The 21,306-nt window shown below is 35.8% G+C and overlaps 1 non-coding gene across 1 annotated transcript; it reads left to right on the top strand.

Moving 5' to 3' along the window:
- The first annotated feature begins 20,962 nt into the window (after window positions 1-20,962).
- Window positions 20,963-21,069, top strand: LOC143393337 (U6 spliceosomal RNA). Its single transcript, XR_013090624.1, has one exon. It is a non-coding gene; the product is annotated as a U6 spliceosomal RNA (small nuclear RNA).
- The last annotated feature ends 237 nt before the right edge of the window (window positions 21,070-21,306 follow it).

Below are 21,306 nucleotides of genomic sequence, written 5' to 3'. Positions count from 1 at the left end.
TTTAAAAAAGGGATAGGGATCTAACTTGGTGGTAAAGTGCCCTTGGGTTCAATCCCAGCACCAAAAAAAAAAAAGTCATTGGTGACCTTATAATGAGCAGTGGCCATCATAGGTAAAGAAACTGAACAGCAATAAATCAGTGAATGGAGGAATGAATTAATACTTATGTTAGCATTAACAAAAATTTTAATTCTAGAAAGCCAGGAAAAAGCTGTACCTTTAAGTTTCATCATTATTTTTTCTAGTTTTAGCCTTTAAAATAAACATAACTTGAATAGCTACTGGTAGAACAGTAAATCCACATACCCATTTTTCTCCTGTATTAAAAAAAATAAATAAAACAACAGATTGCCCTTACTGGAATACAATTTTTCCTACATTTTTATAAATAAGTTTTTATAAATTAGCATTTACTCTGTATTCATAGTGAGCTCATAGGAATACAGAATATGACAAGTGAGATTACAGAGTCTGCATATTATAGAAACAAATAGAAACATCTAACATAGCTCTAAGGATTTGTTGGGTTTTTTTTTTAATGAAAATTATCCAGCTGTAAAGAGTAGTATAATCTGAGTCTGATTTTTTTCCCTTGTACCCTTTTGAAATCAATGAGAAGTCTCCATTTTTTAAAAGACTCATGATAAAATGACTTAAATGGTCTTGACCAATATTCTTTGCTTAAAATCACTATATTTTCACCAGCTCTAAAAATAGTAAACAACCAACTAAATGTACTAATTAAAAGCAAAATATAGACTTGTACATTTAGAGAATTTTTTAATGTTTGGTCAAATAATTCAGATAAAACCAAGAGTTTATGTTCCTTTCCTGCTAAATAACCAGGATTAACTGCAGTGCTTCAGTTCTTAACCTAACATCAATCTTCACTAGAATTATGCTTGGACTGTTCCCAGTGACAACTCTCTAGCATAGTTTGGTGCTATATTAAATGTAAGTGCAAACTGTGAAAAATAACAAGAACCCTTATATTAATTCAAGGTTTTAATACTGTATTTTGGGGATGTGTAATCAGGTTTCAAGGGAGAGCTGACATCCACTCTAATATGCACAAGACTTTAAACAAATAAAACTATGACTCTTTAACCAGTAAACCTCAGGAGTATGACTGATTTTATTCCTTAGTGACTCTCCTTTTTACAGGTGAAAAGGTTTACATCAGACTTCCCCTCATTATAACCTCTCAAATGTTGTCTGGACCAGCAACCCACTCTCTTTAAACAAATACCAGCCAACCAGGAAACCATGAGGTTTTATTGTGCTATAAAATAGACCAGACATTTCCAAACCTTCATAGGAATGAACCTGACTAAATCTTTACTAAAAATAGTTTCAAAATAAACTGTGGGCTCCAAGTTTCTCTAACAATCAAAATTCCTTCATCCTTCTTCAGTCTTGCTCTCAAGCTCTATATTCTTCCAGAGCTATATTAAAGGAAGTTTCTCCGGGCACATATTCACAATAAGGACTAAAGGCTCCACTTCTATCTGCTTATGGGGGCATAAGAATGGAGAAAAATATTAGTTTCACTTCTTGCATACATTCACATTCTTCAAAATTCTTTTTCCAACTTTCCCAGACACCACTGGCCCCTGAATTATGATCTACTTCTTGTATCATAAGCATATAAAGACTGAATTTTGCAAAAAGGATTTTCACTTTGAAAAATTAGATCCCCTTTGATTCCAATCAGCAAATATTCACTAATAAGTCCTGTCCTAGGCACCCTCAAGGAATCTGTGTGTTGCGTACTTCGGTGTTTTGTGTTGTGTGTATTTTGTATGTGTATGTATATCTGTTGGGATAAGATCAACTATAATGGTCAGTGGGGTATAAGACATACACAAATAACTGTACTACAAAATAAAATGTCCTAAGAGATAGCCAGATTACAATGGAGATTAGGAAGGATGACAAGTAGATAGGATTTAAAATATATCCCAAAGAATGGTTAATATTTAGAGATAAAGAAGATGGCATTGCAACGGAGAAAAAATACTTTAAAGTGAAGAACATATTCATGGAGTCATTGTTTCATCAGAACATGAAGAATAATAAAAATTAAATATGAAGAAACAATAGCACTTGAGTTCTCTAATCCTCTAATTCTCACAACAGTATGCAGGTCATAATAATCTTCATTTTACATATGCAGAAACTGAAGCCCAGAGAGAGTAAGTAATTTGGCAAAGATTATAAATCTAGTAATTGGTGTATCCAGGATGTGAACATAGACCCTTTGGCTCCAGAAACTCCTATGAACATTCCATTTTATCAGTAACTTTTTTTTCCAGTATTGGGGATTGAACACAGGGGCACTCTATCATTGAGCTACTTCTCCATCCTTTTTATTTTTTGAGACAGAGCTTCACTAAATTGCTGAGGTTGGCCTCAAACTTGCAATCCTCCTGTCTCAGCCTCTTGAGTCACTGGGATTACAGGCATGCGCTACCACAACCAGTTTGTATCAGTAATTATTAAACTTTGGTACATAATAATCATGCAGATACATTTTACCCAGATGATAGAAATATAGATCACTTAACTGAACCCTAATCCCAGAGATTCAAATTCTGTAATCCCAAAATAGGACTACAGAGGGGCTGGGGATATGGCTCAAGCGGTAGCTCGGTAGTGCGCTCGCCTGGCATGCGTGCGGCCTGGGTTCGATCCTCAGCACCACATACAAACAAAGATATTGTCTCTGCCGAAAACTAAAATGTAATAAAAAAATATTTTAAAAAATAGGACTACAGAATCTGCTAAGCATCTCAAGAAACCCTATTGCAGGAGGTCTAGGAACCATTATCCTAAAACAGACTAGTATAGTTTTGAATAGGACCTAGAATGGAATGGGCCATACTTAATGATGTTATGGACTAAATTTTGTTCCTCCAAAATTCATATGTTGAAGCCTCAACCCCCAATGTGGGTATATTTAGAAATAGGGTGTTTAAAGAAGTAATAAGAAGTAATTAAGTTTAAATGAGGTAATAAGTGTAAGACCCTAATCCACTATGACTGATATTCTTACAAGTGGAAGAGACACCAGGGAAAAAGAGACACCAGAGAAAAGGCCAGGTGGGGATACAGTGAAAAGGCAGACATTCTCAAACCATGGAGAGAGGCCTCATGAGAACCCAAGTCTGCTGACACCCTGATCTTGGACTTCTAGCCTCTAGACTGTGAAATTAATTTCTGTTGTTTACACTACCTGATTCTGTGGTATTTTGTTATGGCATCCCAGTAGTCTAACACTATGAGCTAAATTAAATTAACTCCCTGCCTCTCTAAACCATATACATCTGTCATATATCAAGAGCTGTCCCAAAGAAGATTCCTAATTGTCATCTCTACCATAAAAGTTCATATCTATATTGCATTTTATAATTTACAAAGCCTTTCACATGCTTTGCTGCACTTGAACTTTGTATCAGCCTATGAGGTAACCAAAACTCAATAAGGCAATCATCAGTAGGACTTGTTTAATACAAGTTTAGAACTGAGTTCAGGACTTCTGAGCCCAGGACTTAAGCTTATTTTTCCTGCATCACAACTGCACTCAAATATGTTAAAAGAACTATCTGAGGAAATGTTTTTCTTTAGCTCTAGGGAGTAAATAGTTTTACCCCTCAAGAGACATGCCCAAATGTCAATAGTGAACATGAGATGAGAATAATGTGCAAGATTCCTAATGTTCAGTAATCTAGGCAGAAACAAAATGCTCCCATTTATATCTGTTAAGATTATGCTTTTGGTTCTTTAGGACACAAACTTTTGAGTGGTTTTCTAATAATGGAAATAGTTTTGATCAAATGTCAAGTGACATAAATGTGTACAATGCCAGACTATTAAATGGAGTACTGCTTAAGAAGTAATAAACACTGTAAATATAGGGGAAAAGGTGCAGGCACCAACTTTCTCAACAAGAACCCTAAAACTCAAGAAATAAAACTAAGAATCAATAAGTGGATGCCATTAAATTAAAAATCTTCTGCACAGCAAAGGAAACAATTAAGAGCATGTGGAGAGTCTACAGAATGGGAGAAAATCTTTTCCAGGTGCTCCTCTGACAGGGGATTAATATCCAGAATATATAAAAAACTTAACACCAAAAAAAAGCAACCCAGGGCTAGGTTTGTGGCTCAGTGGTAGAGCACTTGCCTAGCATGTGTGAGGCACTGGGTTTGATTCTCAGCACTGCATATAAATAAATTAACAAATAAAGGTCCATCAACAAGTTTAAAAGATAAAAAACAAAAACAATCTAATAAATTACTGGGCAAAGAACTAAAACATTCATTTCTAAAAAAAAGAAACACAAACGCACCCCCCCCAAAAAAATGTGAAAAATGTTCAGTATCTCTAACAATCAGAGAAATGCAAATCAAACTACACTAAGATTTTGCCTCATTCTGGTAAAAATGGCAATTATCAAGAATACAAATAATAACAAATGCTGGCAAGGATGTGGGGGGAAAAGGTACACTCACACACGGTTGGTAGGACTGCAAATTAGTGCAACTGCTCTGGAAAACAGTACGTAAATTCCTCAAAAAAACTAGGAATGGTATGATTTAGTTATTCCACTCCTTGGTATGTATCCAAAAGAACTAAAATCAGCATACTAGTGTAATACAGTCACTTCAATGTTTATAGTAGCTCAATTCACAATAGCCAAATTATGGAATTAGCCCAAATGCCCATCAATAGATGAATGGATCAAGAAAATGTATATTAATACAGTGGAGTTCTACTTAGCCACAAAAATGAATGAAATTATGGCATTTACTGGAAAATGGATGGAAATGGAGAACACTGTGCTAAGTGAAAAAAGCCAGACTCAGAAAATCAAGAGTCAAAGGTTCTCATATGTGGAAAAATAAGGGAAAGAAGATGGGAAAGGATTAGATATCATAAAGATATAAGAAAGATCAAAGGAATAGAAGGAGAAAGGGAGAGAGGAGGGATGTAAAAAGGCAGGAAATATGGAAAAAATGAATTTAACAAAGTCACAATCCATACAAAAACATATTTATGAAACTTCACCTTTATGTACATGTTAAAAAGAACAATCAAAATTAAAATTATTTATGATAATTTTATTAAGTTATTTAATAAATGAAATTATTTATTTAAAGATAAGTAAATAAGGGCAAACTTTGTTAGGTCCCCTTTCAGCCTGTGGGAGTTCTGTTTCTAAGCACACTTAAATAAATCCTATCCTGTGAAAAATGAATAAATAAATAAACAAACAAAAGGAAGATCAGTAGAGTATAGGAAGGAGAACAGGGGAAGGGGAGAAGGTGGGGAACAAGGATTGAAATCAAATTCCAGCCAGACATGGTGGTGCATGTCTGTAATTCCAGCAGCTCAGGAGGCTGAAGCAGGAGGATTGTGAGTTCAAAGCCAGTCTCAGCAATAGCAACTCAGTGAGACCCTGTCTCTAAATAAAATACAAAATAGGGCTGGGTATGTGTGTCTGTGGTTGAGTGCCCCTGAGCTCAATTCCCAGTAACCCCCCACCAAATAAAAAACCAAAGAAATCAAATTCCATGCATGTATGATTTTGTCAAGATGAACCCAACAACTATGTATAAATAGAATGCTTTAATTTTAAAAAGTCATAATGAAAAAAAAAAACAATTAAGTTCCTTTACTTTCATTTTCTTTTCTTTTGCTTGTATTTCCTTTTTTTAGATTAGCAAAATTAACTAAGAAGTTTTAAATTGATATTCACAAAAAACAATGTCAAAAATGTGTAAGAAATTTCTCCAGATCCAGTACAGGAAGGCAAATTCTAACTCTGTCTTCTTTACATCCTTTCTTATTAGATAAAGTCTCATTTCTTTAGTGGCATGTGTGAGTTTGTATCTTTTGAGAAGCAGATGTAGAGACAGCATTAGACATGCTAGAAATGTATTGGGAGAAATGTCTGTGAAGGATAAAGGGAAATTAACCAAAGAAAGTAAGGAGAGATTTCAGACTCTGGTGCGAGTCTAGTAGTAGTGAAAGAGGGGGAAGGAAGGAGAAGTAGGTAGAAAGAGCCTGGAACTACAGTATACTTTTAAGGAAGTTTCAACCAGGTGTCCTTGGGCCTAACTCATCTAGTAAAGGAATCCCTTGTCAAACAGTAACAGGCCTAATGTACCCCTGCTTTCACTGGGTAAGAGAAGCCCAAGGGAAGTGTTACCTTGGTACAAAAACAAATGGATCCAGAAAGGTAAGGGTCCAACAGTCAATTTTGCTTCCCACAGCAGAAGATCTAAGCAGCATGTTTTCATGGTTGCCACAGTCCATCCCTTGCTCTGGAAAGATATGCTGCAGTATGCAGATTTAGGGGACAGATCTTTCTATGAGCCTCTCCTCCTGAATGAAACAGAATAAAGAGGTTAGTGAGATGAACCAGAAACCCAAATGCTGCAGTTGTACTTCAGATCAGTAACTAATATTCATCTTCTCCAACCTCTATCATCCATTCTAATTCCCCTGAACCTTCAACTAGTACCTTGGCAAGCCTTATAATGTGACCCAAATCTTCATTCCTATGAATGAAGACTGAGCCTTTGGCAATCATACCCTTTTTAAGTCAGATTTGTTGCACATGTCCAACACATGAGCAACATGAAAAGACAAGGGAAGAAAGTGCCCCAAACAAATCAAGATACCACATTATTAGAATCCATGCCTAGCACAGCAAGAGAAATTCCAGAGAAAAAGTTCAGGATGTACATGATTAAAAAGTTCTGTGAATTAAAGGATGAAATAAGAGAGCAAATACAGGCAGCAAAAGATCATTTCAACAAAGAAATACATAAACAAATACAGGATGCAAAAGATTACTACAGTAGGAAGATAGAGGTTCTAAAAAAAACCAGAAATCCTTGAAATGAAAGAAACAATAAACCAAATTAAAAGTTCAATTGAAAGCATCATCGATAGAGTAGACCACTTGGAAGATAGGACATCAGACAATGAAGACAAAATATATAATCTTGAAAAGAATGTAGACCACACAGTGAAAATGGTAAGAAAACATGAGCAGAAAATTCAAGAAATATGGAATAGCATAAAAGACCAAATTTAAGAGTTATTGGGATAGAGAAAGGTATAGAGTTCCAAACCAAAGGAATGAACAATTACTCAATAAAATAATATCAGAAAATTTTCCGGGGCTGGGGATGTGGCTCAAGCGGTAGCGCACTCGCCTGGCATGCGTGCGGCCCGGGTTCGATCCTCAGCACCACATACAGACAAAGATGTTGTGTCCGCCAAATACTAAAAAATAAATATTAAAATTATCTCTCCCTCTCTCTCCTCTCTCTCACTCTTTTTTAAAAAAAAAAAAAAAGAAAGAAAGAAAATTTTCCAAACATGAAGAATGAATTGGAAAACCAAATTCAAGAAGGCTACAGGAGCCAAATGTAAAAAAATCACAACAGATCCACACCAAGGCACATTATAATGAAAATGCCCAACATACAGAATAAGAAAAGAATATTAAAAGCCACAAGAGAAACGAATCAGATTACATATGGGGGTCAACCAATTAGGATAATGGCAGATTTTTCAACACAGACCCTGAAAGCTAGAAGATCCCGGAACAACATATATCAAGCTCTGAAAGAAAATGGATGCCAACCAAGAATCTTGTATCCAGCAAAATTAAGCTTTAGATGTCATGATGAAATAAAAACATTCCATGATAAACAAAAGTTTAACGAATTAATAGCTAGAAAACCAGCACTATAAAACATCCTTGCAAAATAGTCCATGAAGAGGAAACACAAAAACAACAATGAAAATCAGCCAAAGGAGTATTACCTTAAAAGAAATTAATCAAAGAAAACAAGTCAAGTTAAATAACACAAAAAACAAATATGACTGGGAATACAAATCATGTCTCAATAATAACCCTGAATGTTAATGGCCTAAATTCACCAATCAAAAGACACACAGAAGCACATTGAATTAAAAAAAAAAAGACCCAACAATATGCTGCCTCCAGGAGACTCATCTAATAGGAAAAGACATAAAGGTGAAAGGTTGGGGAAAATCATACCATTCACATGGACTGCAGAAGCAAGCAGGGGTCTCCATCCTCGTATTAAGTAAGGTAGACTTAAAGCTAAAGTTAATCAAAAGAACATTTCAAGGGAACCATACACCAACAAGCCATAACAATTATAAATATGTATGCCCCAAACAATGAAGCTTCTATGTTCATCAAACAAATTCTTCTCAATTTCAAGAATCAAATTGACCACAACACAATAATCTTGGGTGACTTTAACACAATTCTCTCACTACTGGATAGATCTTCCAAACAAAAATTGAACAAAGAAACTATAGATCTCAATAATACAATCAATAACTTTAGAATATTTCATCCTTCAACAAGCTAATATACTTTCTTCTCAGCATCACACGGATCTTTCTCTAAAATAGACCATATAATATGCCACAAAGCAATTCTTAACAAATACAAAAAAGTAGAGATACTATCCTGCATTTTATTATATCATAATGGAGTAAAATTAGAAATCAATGACAAAATAAAAAATAAAAATTACTCCAATACCTGGAGACTGAATAACATGCCACTGAATAAACAATGGGTTGCAAAAGACATCAAGGAGGAGATTAAAAAATTCTTAGAGGTAAATGAGAACATAGACACAACATATCGAAACCTGTAGGACACTGTGAAGGCAGTACTAAGAGAAAAGTTCATTGCATGGAGTTCATTCCTTAAAATAAGAAAAAGTCAACAAATAAATGTGAACATATGCCTGAGAGTCTACATTACATCTCAAAGCCCTAGAAAAAGAAGAACAAATCAACAGCAAAAGCAGTAGAAAGCAGAAAATAATTAGAGTTGAAATCAATGAAATTGAAACAAAAGAAACAAAAAAATTGATAAAACAAAAAGTTGGTTCTTTGAAAAAATAAATAAAATTAACAGACACTTAGCTACACTAATGAAGAGAAGGAGAGAGAAAACTCAGATTACAAACATAAATGATGAAAAAGATAATATCACAACAGATACTACAGAAATACAGAAGATAATTAAAAATTATTTTGAAAATTTGGACTCCAATAAAATAGAAAATATCGAAGGCATCGACAAATTTCTTAAGTCATATGATTTGTCCAAATTGAATCAGAATGATATAAACAATTTAAACAGAATGATATTAAGTGATGAAATAGAAGACACCATCAGAAACCTACCAACAAAGAAAAGCCCAGGTCCAGATGGATACACAGCTAAGTTCTACAAGAACTTCCTTTATTTATTTATTTATTTGTTTGTTTGTTTATTTGTTTGTTTGTTATTATTGCTCATGACAATACAATGATCTTGACATACATTTGAATCAAATGGGGTATGAATTCTCATTTTTCCATGTGTACAGGTACCAATACTCTTCAATTTATTTCAGGAAATAGAAAAAGAGGAAGCACTTCCAAACTCATTCCATGAGGCCAATATCACCCTGATCCCAAAACCAGGCAAAGACACATAAAAGAAAGAAAACGTCAGACCAATATCTCTAATGAACATAAATGTAAAAATTCTCAATAAAATTCTAGCAAATCAAGTACAAAAACATAACAAAAAGTGCACCTCGATCAAGTGGGATCCATCCCATGGATGCAAGATTGGTTCAACATACAGAAATCAATAAATGTAATTCATCACATCAATAGACTCAAAGATAAGAATCGTGATCATCTCAATAGATGCAGAAAAAGTATTTAACAAAATACAGCACCCCTTCATGTTCAAAACACTAGAAAAATTCAGGATAACAGGAACATATCTCAACATTGTAAAGGCTATCTATGCTAACCCCCAGGCCAACATCATTCTAAATGGAGAAAAATTGAAGGCATTCCCTCCAAAAACTGAAACAAGACAGGGATGCCCTCTTTCACCACGTCTATTTAACACAGTTCTTAAAACATTCGCCAGAGCAATTAGACAGACAAAAAAAAATTAAAGGGATACACATAGGAAAAGAAGAACTCAACCTGGCACTATTTGTTGATGATATAGTTCTATACTTGGAAGACCCTAAAAGTTCACCAGAAACTTCTAAAACTAGTAAATGAATTCAGCAGAGTTTCAGGATATAAAATCAACACCCATAAATCAACGGCAATTCTGTATATCAGTGACAAATCCTCAGAAAGGAAAATGAGGAAAACTACCCCATTTACAATAGCCTCAAAACAAACAAACAAAAAAAAACTTGGAAATCAACTTAACAAAAGAGATGAAAGATCTACACAATAAAAACTACAGAACCCTAAAGAAAGAAATCAAAGAAGACCTTAGAAGATGAAAAGATCTACCTTGCTCTTGGATAGGCAGAATTAATATTATCAAAATGACCAAAAAGCACTGTACAGCACTACCAAAAGAATTATACAGGCTTAATGAAATTCTGATCAAAATCCCAATGGCATTCCTCAAAGAAATAAAAAAAGCAATCATGAAATTCATCTGGAAAAATAAGAGACTCAGAATAGCTAAAGTAATTCTTAGAAGGAATACTAAAGCAGGTAGCATCACTATACCAGACCTTAAACTATACTACAGAGCAATAGTAACAAATACAGCATGGTATTGGCACAAAAACAGACTGGTAAACCAATGGTACAGAATAGAGGACAGAGACTAACCCACAAAATTACAATGATCTTATATTAGATAAAGGTTCCAAAAACATACATTGGAGAAAAGATAGCCTCCTTAACAAATGCTGCTGGGAAAATTGGAAATCCATATCCAACAAAATGAAATTAAATCCCTATCTCTCACCATGCACAAAACTCAACTCGAAGTAGATCAAGAACCTAGGAGTTAAACCAGAGACAGACCCTGTGTCTAATAGAAGAAAAAGCAGGCCCTAATCTTCATCATGAGGGATTAGGCCCCAACTTCCTTAATAAGACTCCTATAGCATAAGAATTAAAACCAAGAATCAATAAATGAGATGGATTCAAACTAAAAAGTTTCTTCTCAGCAAAAGAAACAATCTGTAAGGTTAATAGAGAGCCTACATCTTGGGAGCAAGTTTTTACCCTTCACACATCAGATAGAGCACTAATCTCTAGGGTATATGAAGAACTCAAAAAGCTAAACACCCAAAAAACAAATAACCCAATCAATAAATGGGTGAAGGACCAGAACAAACACATCTCAGAAGAGGATATACTATCAACAAATATATGAAAAGAATGTTCATCATTACTAGCAATTAGAGAAATGCAAATCAAAACTACTCATCTCACTCCAGTCAGAATGGCAGCTATTATGAATACAAACAACAGTAAGTGTTGGTGAGGATGTGGGGAAAAACTCATACACAGATGGTGGGTCTGCAAATTGATGCAGCCAATTATGGAAAGCAGTATTGAGATTCCTTGGAAAACTGGGAATGGAACCACCATTTGACCCAGCTATCCCTCTCCTCAGTCTATACCCAAAGGACTTAAAAACAGCATACTACAGTGACACAACCATGTCAATGTTTATAGCAGCACAATTCACAATAGCTAAACTGTGAAACCAACCTAGATGCCCTTCAGTAGATGAACAGATAAAAAAAAGTGATATATATACACAATGGAATATTACTCAGCAATAAAAGAAAATAAAATCATGGCATTTGCATGTAAATGGATGGAGTTGAAAAAGATAATGCTAAGTGAAGTTAGCCAATCCCAAAAAAACAAATGCCAAATGTTTTCTCTGATATAAGGAGACTTATTCATAGTGTGGTAGGGAGGGGGAGCATAGGACGAATAGACGAACTTTTGATAGGACAGAGGGGTAGGAGGGGAAGGGAGGAGGAATGGGGGTAGAAATGATGGTGGAATGTGATGGACATCATTATCAAAAGTACATGTATAAACACACAAATTGGTGTGAATATACTTTGTATATAACCAGAGATATGAAAAATTGTGCTATATATGTGTAATATGAATTGTAATGCATTATGCTGTCATATATTTAAAAATTAATTTTAAAAAGATAGTTCAACCTTGGTGATTGGATTTCATGCTACTGGGCCTACTCATAGCCTGCCTCTGCCACCTTGACCACTTCGTTCATGTGGCCATAGTACAGTTCCAGGATGACCAATGGCAAAGAATAGCTTATGTCAACTGGTCTAAATATTATATCCTTTGCTCACTACCTCTTTCATGGTGGATGCTTTTTGTTGGGCCATACTATTAACACCAAACTGTTTGTGTTCATCTAGATGCTCCTATCTCAAAATTTCTTATCTTTAATCTTTCAATTCTTTTAATTCCAGGCCCCTGAGAAGACAGGCCATTGGCCATTCCTAGGTCTGTATATACTAGGCTACTTCTCATTCCATAAAAAGTTGATGACTAGTTGCATTGTTCACAGCTCTACTCATTCGAAAGATTTTCCCTTTCTACTTTCTCTCAATGTTTTCCATGAATGTGGTTATAATATAGCCATGGTTCATTTTTAGCCTCTACCTGCATACAGAAGATACCCAAAAACCAACTGTAGGCTATCCTCTTGTTCCATTGGCCATACAAGACCCCCATAAGACCACAGAATCCAAGCTGGGAAAAGGGTGCTGTTGCAATATGTTATGGCTTGGATATTAGGTATTCCCTGAAAATTTATGTGTGAGTCAATTTAGGAATGTTTATAAATGAAATGATTAGGTTATGAGAGCTGTAACTTAGTCAATAGATTAATCTATTTGAAGAATTAATGATCTGAATGGATTAGTGGGTGGTAACAATAGCAGTTACAGTATAATTGGAGGAAGTAGGAATAGATATAGATAATATCTATAGATATTATCTATAAAATAGATAAAATCTATTTTAAATTGATAATATCTATTTGAAGAATTAATGATCTGAATGGATTAGTGGGTGGTAACAATAGCAGTTACAATATAATTGGAGGAAGTAGGACACCCAGGGCATGCTCTTGGGGATTATATTATCCTTGGCATCTTGCACTCAAGCTCTCTCTCTCTTCCTGTCTGTCATGAACTGAGCAACCTTCCTTTGTCACACCCTTCCATCATAATTTTCTGCCTCACCTTGAGTCCAGAGCAATTGAGTTGCTGAACCTCTGAAACCATGAACCAAATAAACTAAACTTTTCCTCCTTTAAGTTGATTTTGTCAAGTATATTAGTCAGAGTCACAAAGCTTGCTAATACATTATTGTCAGGGACATGCCAGTTTGGGCTACTTGTTATGCAGTTTACTGTATCCTCTGTCCTGCCTGGGCTCCATTCCAGATGTATTATTTTCGTATTACAATAGACTAGTGCTGATCAACTTTGTGATTTGACATCTGACAGGACCCAGCTCATAATGTGCACTTCTATACCCATGGTCACTTGGTGCCCCATGGTGGGGAGCAACCTGCCTCTAACAGTCCCAATAACTCACCAAGAGTTTTTTCCTCAAACTGCACATAATTCTGTGCTGAAAATGGCATTGCCTTGCCCCATAATCACAGGAGCCTGCATTGCTATTTACCCAATGGGATTTGTTGTAAAACACTGTCTCTTGTGTGATCTACTGGATTGATGGCCCTTGTGGCAGGGCTGTTTGTACTGTAACCTGGACCTCCTCACTCAAAGCTGACAGGTTTCAATGTTATTCAGTATATGGAGGAATATTTGTATGTTTAGAATGTGTTGCCTCCAGAGCCCACAGGGGCCTACCATATACTTTATTCCTTCTTTGATATAGCAAATGTAAGATGCAGCAATTTTTACTTTCTTTTGGAAGAGATATTTAGGGACCATGGAATCCCTAAAAACTTCATTGAAGAGTCAAATCCCTGAATTGTCACAGGATTTATTGCCAACCCTCTGGAAAACCGTGTCTTACTAAGGCCTGTAGCATGTTAGCTTCTTCTTGCTCATCCTACACAATCAGTATGATGCTATCAATGTAATCTATCAGTGGGCTGTTCTAGGAGTCTAGATCTCTTCAGAGAAGAGTAAGACAAGATAGTTGGAGAGTTAATATACCCATAAGGCAAAAAGTATAAATAAATATCATTTTCTGCCCTTTGGAATGCGAACTATTTCTGATCCTCACCTTTGGCTGTGCTGGGGATTGAACCCAGGGCCTCACACATGGTGGGTAAGTGCTTTACCACTGAGCTACATCCCCAGCTTTCCTGATCCTCACTTCTAATTGGGATAGTAAAGAATGCACTCACCTTACTGATTGCCACACACTATGTGCCTAAAGCCTTATTATCTGCTCTATCAGTTACACAATGTCTAACAAACAGCTACAATTGGGACCACTAACTGCTTGATCATGAACTCGTAAAAATCAAGGTAGGTAATCTACAGCACCTGTAACAGCACCTAGAACTTAGCAGACATTCTTAAAGCATTTGGTCAGTGAATTAACAAATTATGAGTTTTAAGAAAATGCCTAATAATGTAGGTTGATTTAGATGACCTGATCCCTAAGCTCATAGGGTCATTATGTAAATTAGCTACTATAAAGTATTTACAATGGTGGTTTGCACATAAAAAGCACTCAGTAAATCTAATCAATTTTATTTTTCCAGGTCATAGAGAACTATCAGATATGATAGAGAAATGTGACATTAGGCTAACTCCCTGACCAAAGGTTTAAATAAAGTAGGAGAGATGTGTGTTGTTCTATTTTTTTTAAATAATTTCTTGTTGTAGATGGACACAATATCTTTCTTTTATTTATTTATTTTTATGTGGTTGTAAGGATCAAATCCATTGTCTATACCTGCTAGGCAAGGGCTCCTCCACTGAGCTATAACCCCAGCCTATATGCCTTGTTCTTTACAGTGAAAGTGCCTGGGAGACTTTTCCTAAGGGTGTGAGATTTCCAAGGAAAACTCAAAAGAAAAATGATTTAAAGCTGGAAGGACACAACTACTTATAAAAACAGATATTTACTCTAATGGGGAGGAGGAGGTCATTGTCATGGACTAATTCATTACCAGCACTATTATTTTTAAAATTATTTCACAAAATCTCAAAGTTGAAATTCTTGATGCATGCTTTTCACTAGTAATAATGTAAAACATGATCTTGAAATAAGATGAATGCACCTATGCCCACTAGCCATCTCACAAAAGTATTTTCCATGACCTAAATGTCTGTTTCTTTATACAAATAAATACATTAAAAGTACGTACATGGGGCTGGGGCTCAGTGGTAGAACACTTACTGGCATGAGTGAGACACTGGGTTTAATTCTCAGCACCACATGTAAATAAATAAAATAAAGGTCTATCAACAACTAAAAAAAAATTTTAATTTTTTAGAAAAGCACATACATGTTTTTCATTTCTGACATAGGTTGGTATAAGAGCAGCTAAAGGAAAATATGAAGATATAATGATAGAACACATATATCACAAATTTTCACCAGGGTATATCATTTTCTTGTATGGTACTGTGATTCACAGGACTTGAAGCTGCTATCTCCTGGCATTAGCTTAGTGGTCAAATTTTAAATGATCTTGATAACTCTTGGGAAATAGCCAAGTGACATAAAATTTTTCCCAACAATTGTCACAATGAGAGCTGTGGAACAATTCCAAGGAGGAATCCATACTTGCTACTTTTAAAAGAGTTAGAAATGGGGTTGTTGGATAAGATATAAACATGGTTTCTTTCATCTATAAAGACAAAAAATTCAAGCCACTGTAATGAGTTTCCAATGCTCATTCTGTTATCAATGTGCCATCTCACAGGCTTAGATGACCTCAAAACTTAGGAAATTGCCCTGTTGCTTTATTGCTGGTATCTCTTTCATTATAGAGCCTCCCAGAATAGTCACCAGACTGAATTTATTCTACCAGTGAGTCAGTTGCCTATTAGCACTTTTGACATCCAGATGGTTTGAGACAAAGGCGAAACCAGGGATAACTCCCAAGTGTAAGCAGTGGAAAGTCTTTTTTGCTACGGGACTATAGTCTACTGGGCTGTGGGCCAGGGCATGGGTTTCTTTCGCAACATCCCAGCATTGCTGTGGCCTTTTCTATAACCCTTAGAAGTCAAGTCACCTGAGAGGCCAAGAGTTAAACTGGCTGTACAGTCTGAACTGTGAAGGTTGGAAGTGAATCCATATGAACCAATAGTCTGGATATGTTTCATGAATAAACAGAAGTGTTCAAGCTTGGGACCCTAAAAAATGAAGTTAATATTAGTTATAGAGGAAATCCTATTCTTTTTTTAACTGTTGTCATTGATTTTTAAAAAGAACTCAATAATTTTTTAGTACATTAAAGTGCTAAAAACACCATTTAACACATATACACATGCACACACAGATAAAGAGTGTTTATAACCAAATAGAAGAAAATCACTATTGTCTTTGCTTTTAGGTACATTATAATTCAAAGTGTTTGTTCAATATTGTTCAAGCATAAAATTTTGCGTCTATTTATGAAATGGGAAATGTTTATCTAGGTTCTAATGCTACATAGTCATCTTATGATTATTAAGATAAGGAAGTGATAGCTGTTAAAATGTTTAGTTCTAGGGCTGGGATTATGGCTTAGCAGTAGAGCACTTGCCTCACACATTCAAGGCCCTGGGTTCGATCCTCAGCACCACATAAAAACAAATAAATAAAATAAAAAGTTATAAAATTTAAAAAAATGTTTAGTTCTGCTGGGCGCGGTGGTATATGCCTATAATCCCAGCAACTTGAGAGGCTGAGGCAGGAGGCTTGTGAGTTCAAAGCCAGCCTCAGCAGATTAATGAAGCAACTCAGCGAAACCCTGTCTCTAAATAAAATATTAAAAAGGGATCTGGGGATGTGGCTCAGTGGTTAAGCACCCCTGGGTTCAATCTCCAGTACCAAAAAAAAAAAAAAAACTTTAGTTCTGATTTTGGGAACAAATTTATCCCAATACTCATTACCTAGAATTTACACATAACTATGTCTTAGTAAGCCAGTGTTTAAGTTTCTGGGGTACTAGATAATGATTTTCAACATCTTTGAAGTTGTGACACCCTATTTTTTGTTAGATTTCATAACTATCCCTCCTGTTATATCATCCCTACATGCCCAAAGGAAAAAAGTAATCTATTATATGTTATTTTAAAAAAATTTAAATGAAAAAGTTAATCTAATTTTGCTTCAGAGTTGTATTTATTGATGTCTTTGTTCTTTATAATTACCTCTTCTTTGATGCCTGAGCCACCATAAAGCTTAGGCCAAAATTAACTTCTCCTCTTGCTATATTCTTTTAGCTCCTTATACAAAATTATATTACAGTATTTTAATGCCATACTTTTGCTGGAATATTTTAAATCTTCCTCACTGACTTAAATGCAAGGACCATGTCATATTAATCTTTTTAAAAATATTTATTTATTTTTTAGGTGTAGATGGACACAACACAATGCCTTTATTTTTATGTGGTACTGAGGATCCAACCAGGGTCCCGCCCATGCTAGGCGAGCGCTCTACCGCTGAGCCACAATCCCAGCCCATATTAATCTTTTTTTCCAGAATTTCTACCATAGTGCTTAATATGCAAGGAGAGTCAATAAATATCAGTTGAAGGAACTGATAAATGAGCGATGACCTTGGAGGCAGAAACATACCAGAATGTCAAAAGTACCAACCAGAGAATCATTATTCTAGAAGTTTAAAGATGTAAGATCCTCTGGCCTAAAACTCAAATCCAGTGAGAGAATAGATTAAAAAACATTTTAAAAACTGTGAAATCCTACATAAATGTGAACAAATGTCACCATTGCTTATTACTTAGTAGCCTTCAGGGAATAGCTTCTGAATTTCTGAATCAACAGCCTGTGAAAACAAGAATGAACTTGACTCATTGGAATAGGAAGACCATGGAAGGATTAGTAAATGGAAGCAAGTTGACAAGAAGTTGTCCACTAATATAGTGGAAGTCTAGTTTTGGAAAATTAAACCTTACTGAGAACTTTTTAAATATTAATTTCTGTGTCCTGGTTTATAAATGACCATTTGTTCCGATGCTTCTGATTTGGATAATTCCACATAGCATTCCCAGAAATAAGTGTTACCAGCTATAAAACATACAGGCTTGATTGGTCAAGGAAATGTGTGTTACATTTGGATAACTCTACCAAGAGACTAAAATAACTGATGCATTTTGAAGTGACTATTGGTAGTAAGCTTCAGTGGTTCTGGAAGAGGCAATAAAAACATCAGGGCAATTTGACAAGCTACTATGGTTCAAATAGATGTTAGAGGTAGTCAAAGTTCACCAATTATGTCAATGATGCTGGATTCCATTAAGTCAATCAGTAACTAAGGAAATACTTAATTGAGATACAATCTCAAACTAGAAAAACAGGACAAATTAAAGAAGAAGAATAATCACATTTCTAGATAGTCACATGCTATCAGACGGCACAATCTGATGTCTGAAAGATAAAGCAGGCAAATTTCAAAAATGGAAAAGAGGCCATGGGCTAGAGCATGAGTAGTTCCATAAAAGCAGTCAAATGGGGATCTTTCTGAAAAGCAGAGGATGTCCTCACAGAAGGGAATTGCCTAAAAACAACTAGAACATAGTTCCTTTGCTGAAAACATAATCTGCCCAAAGTTACACAGCTAATAAGTTGCAAAGTGGGTTTCTAAAACCAGGCTGACATCAAAGTCCATGTCCTCTCTCTACACTATACGTTTTTCTGCCAGACAAGGTATAATCATGATATATGCCAAACTGCCAGGCTGTATTGTTCTTTATATCCTTTCTGAATCCAGTTCCATGAAAGCCATAAATCACGCAGCACAACAGTAGAAATCTTTCTCTTTATTCATCCTACTTGTTAAACCCATAAATATGTATGTATGTATGCCAGTCAATAAAGAGTCTGAAGATGAACTCTAACCAAGTAATTGGGTTTCTGAATTCAAAACAACTAGCTGAAGTTTTGAAGTAACCAATCTATTTCTTTTTTTGTTTGTTTGTTTTTAAAGAGAGAGTGAGTGAGAGAGAGAGAGAGAGAATTTTAATATTTATTTTTTTAGCTTTTGGCAGACACAACATCTTTGTTTGTATGTGGTGCTAAGGATCGAACCCGGGCCGCACCCATGCCAGGTGAGTGCGCTACCGCTTGAGCCACATCCCCAGCCCACCAATCTATTTCTGAGCTAATAACTAAGTTGTGTGTTAAATTCTTCTGTATTTCCTGAAAATTTTAGAGAAATATGTATTTATTCATTCTTTTGTTTAACAAAAAAAAAATATTGAGTGCTTGCCATATACCAGTCATTGTAGACAGAAACTAATAGAAAAATATTTCTGCTATTAAGAAGCACAAACCTGAGGAAGGAAGGGGGGAGTAGAAACAGATAAGCAAATAATTAGAGTACAATATGACATGACATTGATACTGGAAACTAAAAATATAATAAATATAGAGCTGCTACACTGGGGGGAAAATCCCTCTTCCTAACTCCTGATGTTTCCTTGAAGGTGGAGAGGATTCCACTATTGTAGTCAGTATTCCTAAACTTCCTCCACCCCTCAACTCTTTCCATCCCAGATGAGAGATGAATTAATATGATCCAAGTATGAAGAAAGTGGGTATGCAACACAAGCCCCTTGTCTCCTCCCCACACATCTCCTTTCTTTTTCACTCCTCTTGTCTCCTCTCTTTTCGCCTTCACTTTCTCCCCCTCCCCTTCCTCTTCTCCTCTCCCCCTCCCCCTCCTCTTCTCCTCTCCCCCTCCCCCTCCTCTTCTCCTCTCCCCCTCCCCCTCCTCTTCTCCTCTCCCCCTCCAATCCCTCCCTCCTCCCCTTCCTCCTCTTTCTCTCACTCTAAACAGCCAGCTTGTCAACAAAGAAGATAACTTCTGTTCTTACATGCCCTAAGTTTTCTAGAGGCAGAGCCCTACAGAAGTCCAGAACTATCTGTGACTACAGGTTCACTTTTAAGAATCCCTCTTGTTCATAGATACAAACCACATGCTCCAACATTTGTTTTATCTGTAATAAATGCATAAGTCTTAAGAGACAGTAAAGCGTAGTGGTTGGGTAAGTAGATTTCTTTGAAGCCAAACTGTTTTATACACTGAATTTGCCACTCAATAGCTATGTGACTTTGGGCAAGTTACCTAACCTCTCTGTGCTTCAATTCTCCATGCACAAACAGAACTAATAGTATCCATACATAGAGTTATTGTGAAGAATTAATACATATGAGGTCCTTAGAACAGTGCCTCGAGTACTTTAGAAGTTTGAGCTATCATTACTATTATTATTATTTTAGCCTTTGTCTGACTTAATCTTTTATTTCTCAATTTGTTAAAATCTTGGGCAGGAAGGAGAAGTGCTACTTATTGGAATCCTCCAACAGTTATGGAAGTTTAAGAAATCTTACACAATATTTTCATCTATAGTTCTTAGCTCCATAGTAAACAAAATTAGGAAGATTTTATCAGTGGGTGACAAATGCCAGGCCAAGTATTTGGCCCAAGCAGGATGTATTTGACTCCTATGACCTCCAAAGACTGGAAGACAGCTTCTAACTTGATTCTTAGAGATTATTTCCAGGTCCTTTGGGTTACCTGCATATTTCAGGGGTCCCTCCATGCTCTGGTCACTGTGGGTTCTGCCGTGGGTTTTGCAAAGTCCTTCTGGGAAAGGAAGGCTTTTCTCTACCTAGTCACAATGATTCTTATCCTGGGTTCAGACTTCAGGTAAGCAATAGTATTTGGAATACAATGTGTAAAGAACAATTAAAGAGATATCTACATGGTACCACAGGAATAGAGGAGTCTAGACAGGAAACAGATGGATTACTCCAAAGGAGTGATTAGAATTTAATGAAAGATTTATTTACATAGGTGTAGGTATAATAAGGGATAATGAAGCATCATCAACACAAGAAACTGTGCTCGTTTCAGCAGCACATATACTAAAATTAGAACGATACAGAGAAGATTAGCATGGCCCCTACACAAGGATGACTTGCAAATTTGTGAAGCATTCCATATTTTTTCTTTGATATAAGGAGGCTGATTCATAGTGGGATAGGGAGGGGAGCATGGGCAGAATAGATGAACTCTAGATAGGGCAGAGGGGTTGGAGGGGAAAGGAGGGGGCATGGAGTTATTAATGATGGTGTATTGTGATGATCATTATTATCCAAAGTACAGGTATAAAGACACGAATTGGTGTGAATATACTACGTATACAACCAGAGATATAAAAAATTGTGCTCCATATGTGTAATAA

The sequence above is a fragment of the Callospermophilus lateralis genome, chromosome 2 (genome assembly GCF_048772815.1).
Source record: "Callospermophilus lateralis isolate mCalLat2 chromosome 2, mCalLat2.hap1, whole genome shotgun sequence".
Lineage (NCBI taxonomy): Eukaryota > Metazoa > Chordata > Mammalia > Rodentia > Sciuridae > Callospermophilus > Callospermophilus lateralis.
Note: the sequence above shows the minus strand (reverse complement) of the source record. Positions and strands in the feature narration are given on the sequence as shown.